Genomic DNA, 19,081 nt, shown 5'->3' with positions numbered 1-19,081 from the left:
ACTCATACATAGACCCAACAACCAAGACAATGTCATTGGTAAAAAGCATGCACCAAGATGCGAGACATCCCGTCCAAGTATTCATCATGTACCATCCCCTCATGTATAACAATCTCGTCCAAGTATCCCTCATCTGCAATGAGCTCAACATCAAATACTAACCCCTAATGTACAATAATCTAGAAAAATAATAAATAAACAAGTCGTACCTCTTTAACATGCTAAACGAGTCAAAAATCAGTTAAGATGTGTTCAAATGCTTACAATATCATAAATCTATATTATTATTTTAAATTTTGAATGACAACAATTTTTTGGTCATATATGGTACATTAAATAAAAACGAAAAAATAAAAATTAACTAAAAAATTAACGGATCAACTTGATTTGTATTCGTCCATACTTCAAAATGGTTGTTTTGGTTACTTTGATGGCTTATGTAACATATTGACCATTCGTTTTACTATACCTCTAATTATTGACTTATTTGATACCGTCAAATGATTTATAATAACATATAAAAATAATACAATCATAATATAGGGATTTAAAATATAAATTGATTCTTGACTTTGTGGGAAACACGATTTCCATGTCATGTGCCTTCATGCATGGGTTGTGAACCTCCTCTTCTATTTCATTCTTATTTAATTTCATTTCCTAATACTATCATTTGATTTTATCTATTTAGAATGCTATGTTTACTAATTAGACTAATCGAACGTGAAAACTCATATCTAGAGTTTTTGAAAAAATATTAATATGTCACGCAACCATCATGTTAACGGTTCAAATCTTTGCTCTAAAAAAATATATAGATTCTAACAAAAATTCTTGTACATCGAAGCAATTTATATCTCTTGTATAAATATTAAATATATAAATATATAGCTAATGGTTTTAAATATTGTAACATATTCAGCCGTTTGTACAAAATTTTATCATAGTTATAAACAAATGAGCCATTAAACTTTGACATATATGAGTTTTTATTAAAAAAAAAATTATATTGTTCTCATATGAAGCATTTTTTTTTACCAACAGTGAAACCATTTTATTAAATTACGTCATTTCAAGAGTTAAGATATTTTGAAATATGAAATAACTCTTGTTGTTAATTCGAAATTCGATGGATATACAAATTTAAGTAATATATACATTATTTTACAACTTTAATTACTTCACATAGATTGATGGAACATGAAAGATTTTGGGGTCTTAGAATATCAATTAACTTGGATAATTTATAGGATCATGATTGCAATCATTTTTAAAAAATCTGTGATTTCGACCCTTATGCCTAGGGTATCATGAAATCCGATTTGGTATAATCCAAGAAATGCAATTTTGAAAAATAGACCACTTCCAAAATCAAAACACAGAAATATATCTTGTTGTTTTGTGTTCTGTAGAGATAGAGAGAACAAAATATATTTTCGTGTACATAAGTTCCAACCTTTTTTTGTGGAACCAGAGGAAAGGTTCTTATACTAGAAGGAAAAGAGGTTATGGCAGTTGCCTTCGGATTTAATGCCAAAACAGGTAGTTACTAGACATAACTAATGTTTACATCATCAAGACGTCATCATGAGAGTTTTCGTGGAAAATTGCATATAGCCAATGTAAAATTCGTTTAGGTTTCAGGGCACTACCCCTTGGAGCCCCGTCCCCTGATCGATCAGTGGAACCATCGCCAGGGGCGTTGCCCCTAAACCCCGTCAAGTGGTTGCAGCCCCTTGGAACCCTGCACCAAGTGGCGTTGCCCCCGGACCCCATATTCCCGAGTTAATAGTTATCGCACCAAGTGTGCACCCCCACACCTTCAAGCTCGTGTTATCTCATTATTAATAATAATTACACCAAAATATGTTGATAACACTAAAATCACCAACAGAACACTAGTAGTGAAATAACGTAGGTTAAGTCGTATTTGGTAATTTAACTTTTGACTTTGTATTTATTTTGTCACTTAACTTGTTTTAAATTTTAAAAAACCACTTAACTTTTAAATTTTTACCAAAATTGTCACCATCATTGAAAATAATAGGTTTTCATACTTTTGGTTTACTATCTAAAGATCAACCAACTTTTTTTTTATATATATTTTAGGTCGATTGTATTTTTTTAACTATAATTATTTACTAAACTTTTGAAATTGTGTTCATTTGGTTTTATACATTTTTTTTTCTATAATTCATGTTTATAACTTCATTTTTGTTTCGTTTTTACATTCTTTTCACGATTTGTTTTACAACTTTATTTTTTTTTACTTTCATTTTTATATGTTTTCTCAAAATTTGTTTTTATAACTTCACTTTTCGTATGTTATTTATGTTTTTTTTCACAATCTATTTTTACAACTTAACTTTTTTACTTTGTTCTCATGTTTTTTTCAAAATCCATTTACAACTTTATTTTTTCTTTGTTATTATATGCTTTTAGCAAAATGTTTTTAGAATGTCATATATTTGTGTTGTCAATTAAATATAAATTAACTGAACAATAAAAATACTAACTCAAGTGATAATCTTAAAATTATTAGTTTCTCACGCATCCAGTAACGGTGTGTAATTAGCAGCTATCTTATATGATGACTTACCTATTACACCGGTAATAAACACATCACATATGTTTCTTACATAAAAAATCATCATTACATAACTTAAAATATGCATATTTTTTTGTTATCTAGTAGGATACTAATTAAGTAAGAGAATCATATTTTTGATCCATAACACCAATAATCAAACAAAACGGATAATTTAGTACTACAAAAAACCAACAACAAAAACGAGAAAAAAATGATGATTTTTTTAGAAACATATGTGGGGGTGTTGTTACAATTGTAATAGGTAGTCATATAAGAAAGTTGTTGATTATACAACAATACTGGATGCATGAGAAACAAATAATTTTAGGATTATCACTCCCGTTAATAATTATGTAGTTATATATTACACCTAATTGAAACAAATGTATTAAGTTCTAAAAACATATGAAAAAATGGATTTTGAAAAAACAATAACATGAGAATAAAGTAAAAGAAGTTAAGCTGTAAAAATAGATTGTAAAAAAAAAGTAAAAACGCAATAAAAATGAAGTTAGAAAAACGAATTATGAAAAATAACATGTAAAATCGCAAGTAAAAAAATAAAGTCATTAAAATTTATTGTGGAATATATATATATATATATATATATATATATATATATATATATATATATATATTCCACAATAAATTTTAATGACTTTATTTTTTTACTTGCGATTTTACATGTTATTTTTCATAATTCGTTTATATATATATATATATATATATATATATATATATATATATATATATATATATATATATATATATATATATGTTTAGGTTTATGGAAAACAAAAAACCCTAAAAATGCATAAAAATGAATAAAAAAAACACTCAAAGATCACAAAACTTTTTTTGACTTTATAAATGAAAAAAATCGTAGCTTTTTTTTCAAATTCGCTAAAAAAAATTTGAAAAAAAAACCCAAAAAAATCGATTTTTTTAGCGATTTTTATAAAAAAAACATGCTTTTATGATTTTTAGGGTTTTTTTTGTTTTTCATATAACCCTTCGCTGAAAAAAAAAATTAAAATCGATTTATTATTATTATTATTATTATTTGGTTTTTTTCAAAAAAAATTTCAGCGAAATTATATAAAAAGTTGCGATTTTTAAGAATATAAAGTCAGAAAAAAAGATTTGTGATCTCTAAATATTTTTTTCATGCATTTTTATGATTTTTAGGGTTTTTTGTTTTCCATAAAACCTAAACCTATATATATATATATATATATATATATATATATATATATATATATATATATATATATATATATATATATATATACACACACACCCACCCAAATGTACATAATTTCAAAAGTGAGTGTCTAGTTATCGCCCAAAAAATGTCCAGTGAACTAAAATAGCCAAAAAAAAAGTTTAATGGCCTTAGATAGCAAAAAAAAAAAAAAGATATGTAAACATGTTATTATCAATCATAGTGGCCATTTTGGCAAAAAATTAAAAGTTAAATGACCTTTTAAAACTAAAAACGAGTTGAGTGACCAAATGAATACAAAACCACAAGTGATCAAATATACGAAAGGGATGTTGTCATTTATCTTTGGGGTCGAGGGTTCAAGTCTCGTCGTGGACACTAGTGAAATTAAGTGTTAGTTTAAGAGTATATTAGATTTGTGTAACAGCCCAAAAACCAGATAAATTTTTTCAATTACATACTACAAAAACTAGATAATTCTTTAAATGAGAGGTCTCTCACTGCAAGGGTTGGACTCAAACAAGAGCTGCGCAATAGTGTTAAACCTAACCTTATGGAATTATTTAGTTTTCATAATATGTAACTTGGCATATTCGCTTACTGGCTAGCTGAAATTAACAAGAACTCCTAAAAGCACGAAGCAAGCAGCATTCGAGCATCAAGTAATCAAAACCAAGCATATCCCAAACATGTCATCCTATTACTGGTTGATCGGTACTAGCATGCAATTATATAGGATCATACAACATGTATACAAAGGCATCTCTCCTAGATCCTTATCCCTAGTCTAGAATGCGATTCACAATTCCACAGTTCATATCATAAATAAACATGTATGAGTATTTTGGGATAATTTACTTGAGCTCGGCTGATTGCATGCACCATAACATTTTTCTCTTTTAGAAATCCTTTTTTTAATGTTTTTTTTTTAAATTTCCATCTAGTCCTTAGTTTGAGTTAATACACACGCAAGAGTGTGCCCAAATCCCTTAAACCAAGACTCTGATACAAACTTGTAACAATAAAAAATATGGTCCCGAAAATTTTCATTTTAATAATAGATTAAATAGTATTTTCCAACATCATTTGAATATCCAAATAAAACCAATGTATTAATTGTCATAAAATCAGAGTGAACCATCATAAGCGGAATCCCAATGGTGTGTGCGATGCAATCAGCCGAGCTCTTCCCTTTACAACCGGAAGTACCTGAAACATAAGCTAAAATCTGTAAGCACAAAGCATAGTTAGTTCCCCCAAAATACCACATAACAAACATACAATAAACATATAATGGGCCCCGCCCTGTCATTGGGCCCAACCCGATATTGGACCCAGTTCGGCATCGGGCCCCGCCCGACATCGAGTTAAGCTCGGTAAACGGGCCCCGCCCAACAATGCAATAACATATATCAAATGAACACATACACATGCAATAATCATATAGATACATAACATACGAACATTCATCATGCCCTGCCCAACATCATACCTTAGCCCGACAAACATATAGACACATGCACATGCTAGAGTCACAAAGACAACTAGCATCTTAACAATATAACATAAACATAGGTCGACATTAGTGCGTTCGACCCGACAAATCCAGTAAGGAAACTCACCTCGATAAGCTGACTGAACGAATGATCACTAACTGCTGGTCCTATAGCTCTCTAAGATAACAATTGACAATAAAAGCTAATCAACAGAGGGATCTACCTCATTACCTAAAAATCCATACTTGGGGTAAAAGACTATTCTACCCCCAACACAACTTGGTCCATACATCATGTAACATCCCATTATTTTCTACTTGTAAAGTCAACCCTAGTCAACCAAAGTCGAACTTAGGTCAACTAAATCAATTTAATTCTTATTCTATCTTAAATGAGTTAGAATAATGTTTTATAAGTGTTTACAACTTGTATTTAAGGTGTTATATGTTTATGAGGTGAACACAAGAAGTCTGAAAACCATTCTTTCTTTCCCTTCGGACAGCAGCCTCGCAGCCATGATCAACTTCGGCCTTGAACGAGGGCCGCAAACCCTCGGACCGTGAACGCTTCTCGGCTACAACCGCCTTCGGACCGCAAATGAGGTTCACGGCCGTGAAACCCTTCGAACCGTGAACCCTCGCATATATATAGATTTCAGTCGACTTTTACTTCATTTCTACACTTTCAAACACAATTCCAACCATTCTCTCTCAAGTATCATCAACCAAGAACAACCTTCCTCCTCAAGAACATGGTAAATTCATCCTTTCTCATCATATTCAAGTGATAATCACAAGTTCTTCCTAAGATCTAACAGGTATCATTTCTTGATCTTGTTATCATTTCAACGACATCCTTCAAATCTTCTTATACTAGGTTGAAATCCGTGAATTTCACTAGTTTTCACGAAGAATACCCATCTAAAAACCTTTGAATCTTCTTAGGAACTTCCTTAGGATCATGAAGTGTTCTTCATTCATCAAGAACACCTCATTGGGTCGTGAACCCTTCATCTGGGCCGTGAACACTTCAAGTGTTCTTGGACCATGAACCCATCAAGGGTCATGAACCCCTCTTGTGTGGCCATGATCATCTTTTAGCTCTTCATTTTCGGTTCTAACACTTTATTGTAAGTGTTTCCTAGTTCCTAAGGATGTTTCCTAAACATATTAGCTATTACAGACTGTGACATCCCCAATTTCTCGGCCAGAAAAGACCGATTTGTTTATCCTTTGTTTTATAAATCAGAGTGATCGTTTAAAGAAAACGGTTGCGGAATTTGTTCCCAAAATAAAATATGATAACCATTTATCAAAACATTTCTCAAAGAGAATGTATTTTCATTAAATAATAAAACCTCGGGATGTCATGTTCCGATACAGACCAAAAGCATAAACAGAACAAAATAGACCTTACAACAGTTATTCATAACTACTGGCCTATAATCCAAAATCTCTCGTCAAGTCCACCAACTTATACTCTTGTGCCATTACCTGTAATGCAAAGAAAACTGAGTGGGTCAGGCTTGGGAGCCTGGTGAGCATATAGGGTTTTCAACCCACAATAATATAATTATTATATTCAACCATCAAACAATCAACTCAATTACCCATCCCTATTATCTTTCTTAGGATTTTACCCTAGGAATTCAACTACCCGTCATTCATTCATTCCTAAGGATTGACCTAAGGAATTAGCACAAACTTCCATTGCTACATAAGGCGCATCTGCCAACATTATCCTTTAAGCGCCTCTACCAGGATTACGTCATACACTATGAGGCGCGACTGCCAGGTTTATGACATTCTCTTTTAGGCGCATCTGCCGACATTATCCTATAAGCGCATCTGCCAGGATTATCCTATAAGCGCATCTGCCAGGATTACGACATTCACTACTTGGTGCATCTACCGATATTATTCTTAAGCGCATCTGCTAGTATTATGATATTCTCTAATTGGTGCATCTGCCAATATCATTCTTAATCATCTTTCATACCTCATCATTTTATCACATACCAACTATCTCATGTACCCATGTTCTACCCAACATATTTGTAGATATAAAATACATATACAGTTTAACTCATTTAAAAACTATATAAAACATCTATTCCACACTCATCTCAAATAAACAACAATATATAAACACATAGCATGTATTTTATAACAAATACTTCATGTTTATGTGTTAGAAGAAAGTAACTACACACCCACACATATAAACAACAATATACTTAATACACTCGAACCATACTTGTATTATTATCGTGTTTATGAAAGGTAGTATACACTCACTTGATCAGAAGATGATCAGACAGCACTACGTCTTGTAGAAGTAGTATCTCTCCGCAGATCTGGAAGATTTCTACAAAAATCGAACTTCTCGCGGACAGAGCGTCGGCTCGGGAATCGCACTTCTCGGGATCTTCGGGATCTCGGGACTTGCTTCGGGACTCAGGAATATTACCGGGGCTTCGGGGTACTTCTAGCACGCAAATCGAGGTAAAACGGGAGAGAGAAGAGAGAAAGATAGCAAAGGAGTCGGCTGCCTTCAGATCCTATTTATAGAGGCTGGAACCTCGGAGTACACGGGGCGTACGCCTCGGATCGTCATGGCTTACGTATCCGAAATACTTGAGTGTGAATGTCGACATACCTTGGTGTACGCGGGGCGTAGGCTAGTACGCGGGGCGTACTTCGGATGAGTCCGACGACTCGTCTTCGGATAATACCGGGATTTAATAATTAAATTTAATTATTAATTATTTAATAAACTTCGAAAATTCATATCTTCTTCATACGAACTCCGTTTTCGACGTTCTTTATATCCACACGTAGGTGAGACTACGCTCTACAACTTTCGTTTAGACTTCGTCGGCTAATTTTGACTTTATTTTTATTATTTATTTTTAGTAGGCCCGAACAGGAAAAGTTCGTTATATATTCATAACTTCTTCGTTTGACGTCCGTTCTCGCCTAACTTTTCATTGCTTCGATACCAACAACGAGATCTTCGATTCTCGTTTATATTGTTTTGGCTAAAAACCACTCGATCTCAAATCGAATATTTCAGGCTGCATACCGATAAGTCGAAACTTCAAAAAATCATAACTTCCTCATACGAAGTCAGATTTTGGCGTTCTATATATGTACGGAATCCTTGTAACATATACTACAACTTAGTTAAGATTATTCATTCTAAATAATATTTCATCAAAAATTCATTTTTTGACGCCTATCGTCTCTAAATTGACTAGCCCTGATCTACGGGCGTTACACAAACCCTAATTTCATATATATATATATATATATATATATATATATATATATATATATATATATATATGTTAATATATGCTAAATAGGATCTATGTGAGCTCGGGAGTTCACTTGGCATACCAAGCATCCTATATCAATCTTTCATCCAATTCACTCACACAAAGGTGAGTTCATACCCTCGTATTTTCATAGATTTTATAGTTTTAAGGGGGGGGGGGGGGGAGAATACAAGTGTAACACAAGGATTTTGTGTTACCATCAAAAAGTTTCAAAATATCTCACCAAATTGGATTTCAATTATCATCAAATCAAATGGTTTCAAATTGTGTTAAAATGACATCAAGTCATCAAAAGTATTTCAAAATGTTAAAGTCTTTAAATAATTTTATAAGCTTATAGTTTTCCCCAAAAATCATATATATATATATATATATATATATATATATATATATATATATATATATATATATATATAAGATTTAAAGGGTTAGGACTGATAACTCACTTTATTTCCTTTTCCTTGTTTGGATGTGGGCTTAGAGTATAGGTTATTTGTCTAACCGTCGTTTAAAATTTAGTTATATATATTTATATATGTATATAAATATAAAGATTATGTCATTCAATTTCATTGCCTTTGTAACATGTCGAGCAAGGGGTTGCATTCATGAACATTTAGTATCAATTCAGAAATTACATATATATTATAATAGGTATAATCTATGATTCATAGAACATTAATTCACGATTCAAGTATACTAGAGTACACCATTTTACAAGAACAAGGGTTTGATCCAAAACTAATCAAGGGTATACATCTTTCAAATACATGTTAAAAATACTAATTTAGGAGCATACTATCAATCATTTATTTCAGAATGATTGGGTTTTCACTTCTATTATACACGTAACGTCTATGTGCTTTTTATGAGTCAATAGATTCAGGTTGTTTATTCATTTAAACAACATAGTTAAAGTCTTGACATTATAACCAGAATCTCCAGTATGGGATCAAAACAAGTGTGTATAGATCTATATTGGGATGACAACCCTGCACTCAGACTGTTAGCTACAGCCGGGCATACACTCCTACGAGTGACAGTTGTTATCAACAATTTTGACACCTTCAAAGCGTTGTTTCAGGCCATCTAGTCTCAACATGGTTATAATAACTCATTAAAAAGATATTAACAATACGCTTAGTGTATAATTAACTAAACATGAGTACATTTTCAAAGTACTAGTTTACAAGGATACACTCTACAATATTACATTACAGCCTACAATAACAGCTGGTGGAACCAGACACACTCACTTTTACAGGTTTTACAAAGGAATACAAATAAACTATATTGGTTTACAAATAGAACGATTTTATGAGATTAAAACTACTTTTCTTATACAACAGAAAATATAGAAATTTCTGGAATAATTTACATATTCAAAGAACAGAAAACATACTTTCAAACATAAATACTTATGCACTCACTCAACTTTATGTTGATACTCTCTTTTCAAATTACTTGTATTCTCTAGGAATCAGTAGACATGTACTCCCCGAGCTTTTGAGAAGATGGAGCTGTTTTGAGTCATATCTTCTATCTTTTGATATAACTATTTTTGGTGTCAATATACAATGATTGAACACATGTAAAAACTTATACTTATTAATGCAATGGTTGTTTGTACTTTGATTACTATACTATATATGTTGTGATACTACAAATGAAGTCATCCACCCCCGGACGTTTCCGCCGCCTGTTTTGGGGGTGTGACACATCACAACCCTTGGCCTAAAGATAAACAGTCCAATGAGGCCCAATATATGACCCAAGTTCTAATTGGGCCCAATCCTTTGGCATGGGCCTTAGCCCAATGCCCAACAATGATTCTCTAGCCCATTGGTCCAGTTCTAGATGGTCCACCATGGACCAAGTCACCAATCCATGAAAGTGACCCAAACCGAGGCCCAAAATAACGTAATGCCCAATCAAGTGAGTACGCGAGGCGTAGTCATCTGTACGCTAAGCGTATAGGCTGCATGGTGTGTACGCTGTGCGTACGAACTTGTACTTCTAGCATACTCTCCTATTAAGCCAAAAACCCAATAAACCCTTAAACCCTTAAGATTTGATGTTCCAAACACATATCTGAGTCCAATGAAGGGTCTTAACCCATAAAGTCGACCACTTGGTGGCTTGCATGCTCCCAAATGAACCCAAACTTGGAATATGACAACCTAATTGGATGCTTCAAGACCTTCAAGATGGTAACTTTATGACTTAAGGACTCAAATATCACCAAGGGTGGCAACCCTAAGCTTAAGAAACGACTTTGAACAATCAAGCTTCATCCTTGGGACCAAAAAGTCCAAAACTCAACTACAAGAGATCTAAGCATTCATAAGGCAAGTTCTGAACTTTATACCTCAAATGAGTGTTAAATGATGATGACAATTCGGATCTTCAAGCTTAAGCTTCACTAACTCTTCTTCACCAACTTCCTCTTCTTCTTTCCAAGGCTCCAAGCTACCAAAAATGATCTTCACAAGGCCAAGAACACACAAGTATGAAAAGGGCTAGACTTTAAGGTTTCTGAGCTAAGGAGGCTAATAAGGGGGCTGGGGCATGGGACATAATGACATATTTATATGGCTTGAACCCTAAAAATTAGGGTTTTGAGTCAGAACACGTACGCTGCGCGTACGTGCATGGCTCTGCGATTCCTTGATCACACTACGCCCCGTACACGCCAGGCTTATGACCAGGGTACGACTTCAACTTAGGCTAATATGAAAAGGCCCAACCTCTAAGTCCAACAACTTCATGGCCCGAAACTAATAAATGCAAGATTAAATAAATTAGAAATACCTTGGGTTTTCGGATGTTACACACACACACACACACACACATATATATATATATAATATTGGGTAGTGATGGGTGATGAGAATGAATGAATGATGAGATGATGATGAGAGGTCTCGAATTTAGATCCAGTCATCTAGGGAAGTATATATAACGACTACAAAATATTCTAGACAGTCCAATGGAACGCTATCAGGCTCGCAACCTGTAGGTGTTTTTAAACTATGTGTTCACCAAGTGTACTCCATCCCCCATGGTTGCCTTATTGACATATATTACTAAGGAATCCCCTAAGCAATATTGTTTACCCCGATGCTTACAACGATCCATAGGATGGGTCCTTTGAGATCAATACTTATTATCAGGATGTGAGAATAACGAGAATGGATGATCGGGTTGAATGATTTGATGAAAATACATAATTAAAATACTATAATTATTGTAGGTTGAAAACCCTATATGCTCACCAGGATCCCAAGCCTGACCCACTCATTTTTTTGTATTACAGGTAGTGGCACGAGAGCACATGTGTGATGATCTGATGAGAGATTTATGGATTATAAGTAGAATAATAGATGTTTGTAAGACATGTATTATTTTCGTTATGCTTATGTTTCTTTATTAATGCTGACATCTCAGAGTTTTTAATATGAATAAACTACATTTCTTTGGAAATATTTTGATAATAAAATTTATCATGTTTTGAGAACAATTTCCGCATAATTAATCTTTTCAAAAGAATATTTTTATTAAAATAAGCATAACTAAATTGGTTTTTTCTGGCCCTGAAATTGGGGATGCCACAACTACAACTTTAATTTATATCACTTTGGCAAATAAGCAACTTATCTCCGATCCATATTTTATGACACACTTTGTTGTGCATAGTTGAACGCAAAACTTTAAAAAATCATAACATCCTCATATTAAGTTAAATTTAAACGTTCTTTATATCTACGTGCTTGTGGTTATGGTCTCTACAACTTTTGTTTAGATTATTTATCATAAATAATCTTTTATTTTTAATATTATTTTATCGTTTAACGATAATTTTATATTAAGATTTTATACAAATATTATATACTCTTAATATTTGTCCACATAATGTGTATACGATAAATATTTATTAGCCTGTAATACGTGTGAAGAACAATTATTCTATTCAACGATTTTAATTGTTCGATAAAATATATAATAATAATAATTATTATATTTTAAACGTCTAGCCCGAATTTACGGGTGTTACATCTAAGATCCTCCATCCATACAATATCGAAGAGATGTGATTTCATGTTAGAGGTTAGAAAGGTAAAAAAAAATAGCTAATGTCTGAAATCCTTCATCCATATATTGTCAAATAAATTTAGTAGTGATTTTTAGGTGACCAAATATGATGTATAAAAAGAAGAACGAAGCAAAAACATTATGTTTTAGAATAAAATTTTCTTTCATATGATCCATACTTATGATGCACATGAGTTAGAGGATATAAAGTTACATGCTAACGAAACTTTTTAATAATATAACTAGAAATATGTTAAAGTTGAATTTATTTTAAAAAAAAAATATAAAGCAAAAAAAATACAAAATATAATCTTTTATGGAAACTAGGTGGGGACCCCCGCGTTGCAGGGGTCAGATGCGACAATTTTTTCCGTTGTTTGTTCTTTGTAAATGTCATTTGATCAACTATTTGTTTATAGTTTGAGTATTGTTATAGGGCAAGTCAATTTAAAAAACATACACGGTCCCATTTTATGGATCATTTTAAAGTTGTATATTTATATAAGTTCATAAGAATCATTTATATAAGTTCATAAGAATCATACAGCTTGCCTAACTGCACCTAGTCCAAATACGACCATTGTAGTTCCAGTTTTCACATTTGCAGCTTTCCAGGCAACAGCTACCCCTAAAAAAAGGTATTTTCATAAACTCAATTTCCCAAATGCATGATCTTTTAATGTTCATTAGTTTTATTACCAATCTATATATTAAACATAGTAAAAGGAACATAAAAATTAACAAAAGTTACCTGGTGATACTACAAATCAACGAAAAATGATGGTGACAAATTCACCTAAAAAAGCTTCATTCTTGACATGTAGATTCATGTAGGTATTCCAGCGAACAGCTGTTGTGCAACAATAAAAAAATAAAAACAAAATTAGAAAATGTAATCTTAGACAACAAAAAACAAACACATCATACGTCCGGTATAGAAGTTACCTTAAAGAATGGTGAAGTTGAAACGACCCAAAAATACGACCCAAAAATTTCGTTTTTAATACCATCAAAACTATGATCAGAGTATCATATAAATAAACCATGCGTGATATGTCCCAAAAGATAACAAAGTACTGTGCGGAAAATGTAACATGCTATATCCAAAACAACAGCTAGATCAAATCCAAACTAAAGCTGAAACGGTGGTGTGTGCGATGCCGTCATCCAGAGCTCTTCCCTTTGCTTGCGGAGGTACCTGAAACCAAAACTGAAACTGTAAGCACGAAGCTTAGTGAGCTCCCCCAACTTACCACATACCATACAACAACATATAAACACATATTGGGCCTTGCCCACTGCATCGGGCCGGGGCCCGGAAACTGCATCGGACTGAAGTCCGGAACTGACTGGGACCTCGTCCCCTGCATCGGACCGAAGTCCGGAACTAACTGCATCAGACCGAAGTCCGGAACTGACTGCATCGGACCGAAGTCCGGAACTGGCTGGGACCGTGTCCCCTGCATCGGACCGAGGTCCGGGACTGACTGCGCATAACATAGCTTATCATAACAATTTATACTGCATACTGCATCGGGCCGTGGCCCGGAACATAAACACATACACATAGCACATAAAACATGTCTGAACCACGAAGGCATCAAACATACTAACTACTACATCGGACCGAAGTCCGGAAACTACTATTAACTGGACGGGCCGGCCAGGTGGCCTTAGACCCGTCCTTACGGGAAGGAAACTCACCTCGTAAGCTAGCGGATGAGAGTGCGGCTCGGAAAGCTAACGGCTGCTGCTCCTGAATCTCCTCGGCTCAATAAGTTCACCCTTGACCTTGGATCTTGGCACTAGAACACGTTTCCTTGCTTCCTTCTTCTTCTCCTTCTTCACTCCTTCACAAAATGGGACAAGATCACATATAAGCTCACAAGAGGAAGGTTTAGGGTTTCTCACAGTGCTCTCAGGGGGAAAGTGACGAGATGGAGGCTATAATGGGGTTTAAATAGTGAGCAAACCCGGGGAGTTAGGGTTTCACCCAGACGGACGGACTCGCCGAGTCCAGGATATGGACTCGCCGAGTCGCCGGCTCCCGCGTGCACCAGATGCGCGACCCGACTCGGCGAGTCAGGCTAGAACTCGCCGAGTCCCTCTTGAAAACTTAGCCCAAATCAAATTAATTAACATACCGGAAAACGGGTCGTTACAATTCTCCCCCACTTGCTTCAGACTTCGTCCTCGAAGTCTGCTACGGCTGGATCTGCGAATAACTCCGGGTAGTGCGTTCTCATTTCTTCTTCAGCCTCCCATGTCCACTCAGACCCCTTCCGATGCTGCCACTGCACCTTTACCAGCTGAATTACCTTGTTCCTCAAGGTCTTGGTCTTCCGTTCCAAAATTGCTATCGGCTTCTCGATATAATTCAAGCCGCTATCGACCTGGATATCCTCCAAGGGAACGACCGCTGTCTCGTCCACTAGACACTTCCTCAACTGCGACACGTGGAAGGTGTTGTGTATCAAACTGAGCTCCTCAGGGAGATCTAACCGGTAAGCGACCCGACCCACCCGGGCCAAAACCCTGAAAGGTCCAATAAACCTGGGGCCCAATTTGCCCCTCTTCCGGAACCTGATGACACCCTTCCAAGGTGAGACTTTCAAAAGAACCATGTCTCCCACCTGGAACTTCAAGTCTGAACGCCTCCTGTCGGCGTAGCTCTTCTGTCGACTCTGCGCAGTCTGCAGTCTATTACGGACCTGCTGGATCAGTTCCGTCGTCTTGAGCACCACTTCGGTGCTCCCCATGACCCGCTGACCGACCTCGCCCCAACAAATCGGGGTCCTGCACTTCCTGCCATATAACATCTCAAAAGGAGGTCGATCAATGCTCGCATGATAGCTGTTGTTATACGAGAATTCCGCTAAGGGAAGGTACGTATCCCAACAGCCCCCAAAATCCAGAACACATGCCCTAAGCATGTCCTCGAGAGTCTGAATCGTCCTCTCGCTCTGCCCGTCAGTCTGAGGATGAAAAGCGGTGCTGAAATGGAGACGAGTACCCATCTCGTCGTGAAACCGCTTCCAAAATCTGGACGTGAAGCGAACATCTCGGTCCGACACTACCGATACCGGCACCCCATGACGTGCCACAATCTCTCGCACATAGATATCGGCTAACCTCTCCGCCGATATGCTCTCCTGGATCGGAATAAAATGGGCACTCTTCGTCAACCGATCCACCACTACCCATATCGAATCTACTCCACGCGCGGTCCTGGGAAGTTTGGTGATAAAATCCATGGTGATGTCCTCCCATTTCCACACGGGAATATCCAACGGCTGCATCTTGCCGTGAGGTCTTTGGTGCTCCGCCTTGACCTTCCGGCAGGTCAAGCACCTCTCAACGTACCAAGCGACGTCCCGCTTCATGCAGGGCCACCAATAATCAGGTCGAAGATCTCGATACATCTTCGTCGCCCCTGGATGGATAGAAAACCGAGACTTATGAGCCTCGTCCATCAATACTTGCCGTACCCCACCCCAGTACGGTACCCACACCCTACCATGAAGCGTCATCAAACCCCGACTGTCGTAGTCGAAAGAAGCTACTCGACCCACTATCCTCTCGCACTTCTGCCTCTCCTCCTTGAGACCCTCCATCTGGGCTTCCTTGATCCGCTCCAACAAAGGAGTGATCACCGTCATCCTCATGCACAAATCCCTGATAGGGGCCGCCGACGCCTTACGGCTTAGGGCATCGGCCACCACGTTGGCCTTCCCTGGATGATACAGGATCTCACAGTCATAGTCCTTCAGCACGTCCAACCATCTCCTCTGTCTCATATTCAAACTAGGCTGATCCATAAGGTATCGCAAACTCTTGTGGTCCGTGTAGATAGTACAGCGGACCCCATACAGATAATGTCTCCAAATCTTGAGGGCAAATACAACTGCCCCCAGCTCCAAGTCGTGGGTAGGATAATTAGCCTCGTGAGGCTTCAATTGTCTCGAGGCATAAGCCACCACGTGGCCTCGCTGCATCAACACTGCTCCCATACCTGTGATCGAAGCATCACAATAGACCACGAAATCCTCAACACCCTCTGGCAGGGTAAGGATCGGAGCCTCGCACAATCTCTGCCTGAGAGTCTCGAACGCCGCCTGCTGCTCAGGCCCCCAACGAAAGACTACCGACTTCTTGGTTAGTCGGGTGAGCGGCACTGCTATCTTGGAGAAATCCTGAATAAACCTCCGATAATACCCTGCCAATCCTAGGAAGCTCCGAATCTCAGATGGAGACCTCGGGACCTCCCACTGCATCACGGCCTCAATCTTGGCCGGGTCAACCAAAATACCCTTCTGATTAACGAGATGCCCAAGAAACTGCACCTCGCGTAACCAGAACTCGCACTTGGAGAACTTAGCGAACAGTCTCTCCCTCCTCAAAGTCTCCAACACCTCCCGCAGGTGCTCCTCGTGCTGTCCCTGCGTCTTGGAATACACCAAGATGTCATCGATGAACACTATCACTGACCGATCCAGCATCGGTCTGCACACGCGGTTCATGAGATCCATGAACGCGGCTGGGGCATTGGTGAGCCCAAATGGCATCACCACAAACTCATAATGACCATACCGGGTCCTGAAAGCAGTCTTCTGAACATCCTCATCCCTGACCCTCATCTGATGGTAACCAGAGCGTAGGTCGATCTTGGAGAACCAAGACGCTCCCTGGAGCTGATCAAACAAGTCATCTATTCTCGGAAGTGGGTAACGGTTCTTCACCGTTACCTTGTTCAACTCCCGGTAATCAATACACATCCGATGCGACCCGTCTTTCTTCCTCACAAATAAGATCGGCGCTCCCCAAGGCGAACTGCTTGGTCTAATGAAACCCTTGTCTAGTAGCTCCTGAAGCTGTGTAGACAACTCCTGCATCTCAGGGGGAGCAAGTCGATATGGTGCTTTGGCTATCGGAGCCGCACCAGGAACCAGGTCGATCCTGAACTCAACCTGCCTCTCAGGAGGTATCCCCGGCAAATCCTCGGGAAACACATCCGGGTAATCTCGAACAATAGGAACATCATCGATCGTCGTCTTGCCCTTATCCCGGGCATCCAAGACGTAGGCTACATAACCGGCGCAACCCTGCTGAACGTAGCGCCTCGCCCTAGCGGCAGAGCAGAAAGACAATCCTCGCTGGGGCCTCTCGCCCTGAACCACTATCTCTCCCCCACTGGGAGTGCGAACCCTCACTAGCTGAAGCTCACAATCAATCACCGCCCCATTGGGGCTTAGCCAATCCATTCCCACAATAACTTTATTCCCGCGCAGGGGAATTGGAACCAAATCCACTGAAAACTGCTCCTCAAATATTTGAAGGGAACACCCTCTATATACTTTGTCGACCCTCACGGTCCTATCATCTGCTATCTCAACCTCTAACGGACAATCCAGTTCCCCCGGAGCTCTGCTAAATCTCTTGCTAAGCGCAAGCGATACAAATGATCGGGTGGCCCCCGAGTCAAACAATACCAAAGCAGGGATGCCGTTCACCGAGAACGACCCTAAATAAAACGTACCATCAAATAATATTCAAACGATATATTAATAATTAAAAGATGAAAAAAATGTACATACCCGTCACCACATCAGGAGTCGCTCGCGCCTCCTCTGCTGTCATCTGGAATGCCCTGCTCTTCGCCACCGGCGCATCAGCTCGGCCCTGACGGCCATCCGTGATCCTCAAAGTAGCAGGGGCGGGTGCATGCACCTTCCCTGCTGCAGCTAAACTGGGACACTGGGACCTTTTGTGTCCCCTCTGATTGCACTGAAAGCAAATCAGGTCTGATGCTGTAACCGTAGTGGCAGGGGCCGTACAATCCCTACTCATGTGCCCGGTCCGACCGCACTTGTAGCAGCCGGAACTCCCTGCCTTGCACGCCCCCCTCGTGCAACCTCCCACACTTGCCACATCGACCGTGGCTCTGCTGACCCCTGGACCTGTGATCTGAAACCTTGGGCTTTTTGCCCACACTGCCTGCACCCGAAACCGCCTCCGGTTTCCTCTTCCTCTCCATCTCGAGATCAATCTCCCTCTCTCTGGCTCTAGCAATCATGTCGTCCAGTGTTTTGCAACTGGACCGGCTCACAAACATACGAATATCGCTCCGCAACATCTCGTGATAACGGGCCTTCTTCATCTCCTCGTCTGCTGCATACTGAGGAACAAGAAGGGCCCGCTCCCTGAACTTGGCGGTGATCTCCGCCACTGTCTCGGTAGTCTGGGTAAGATCCTGGAACTCCCTGGCTAACTGTTGCACCTCAATGACCGGTGCGAACTCCGCTCTGAACCTGGTAGAGAAATCAGCCCAGGTCATGGCA

The sequence above is a fragment of the Lactuca sativa genome, chromosome 3 (genome assembly GCF_002870075.4).
Source record: "Lactuca sativa cultivar Salinas chromosome 3, Lsat_Salinas_v11, whole genome shotgun sequence".
Taxonomy (NCBI): domain Eukaryota; kingdom Viridiplantae; phylum Streptophyta; class Magnoliopsida; order Asterales; family Asteraceae; genus Lactuca; species Lactuca sativa.
Note: the sequence above shows the minus strand (reverse complement) of the source record.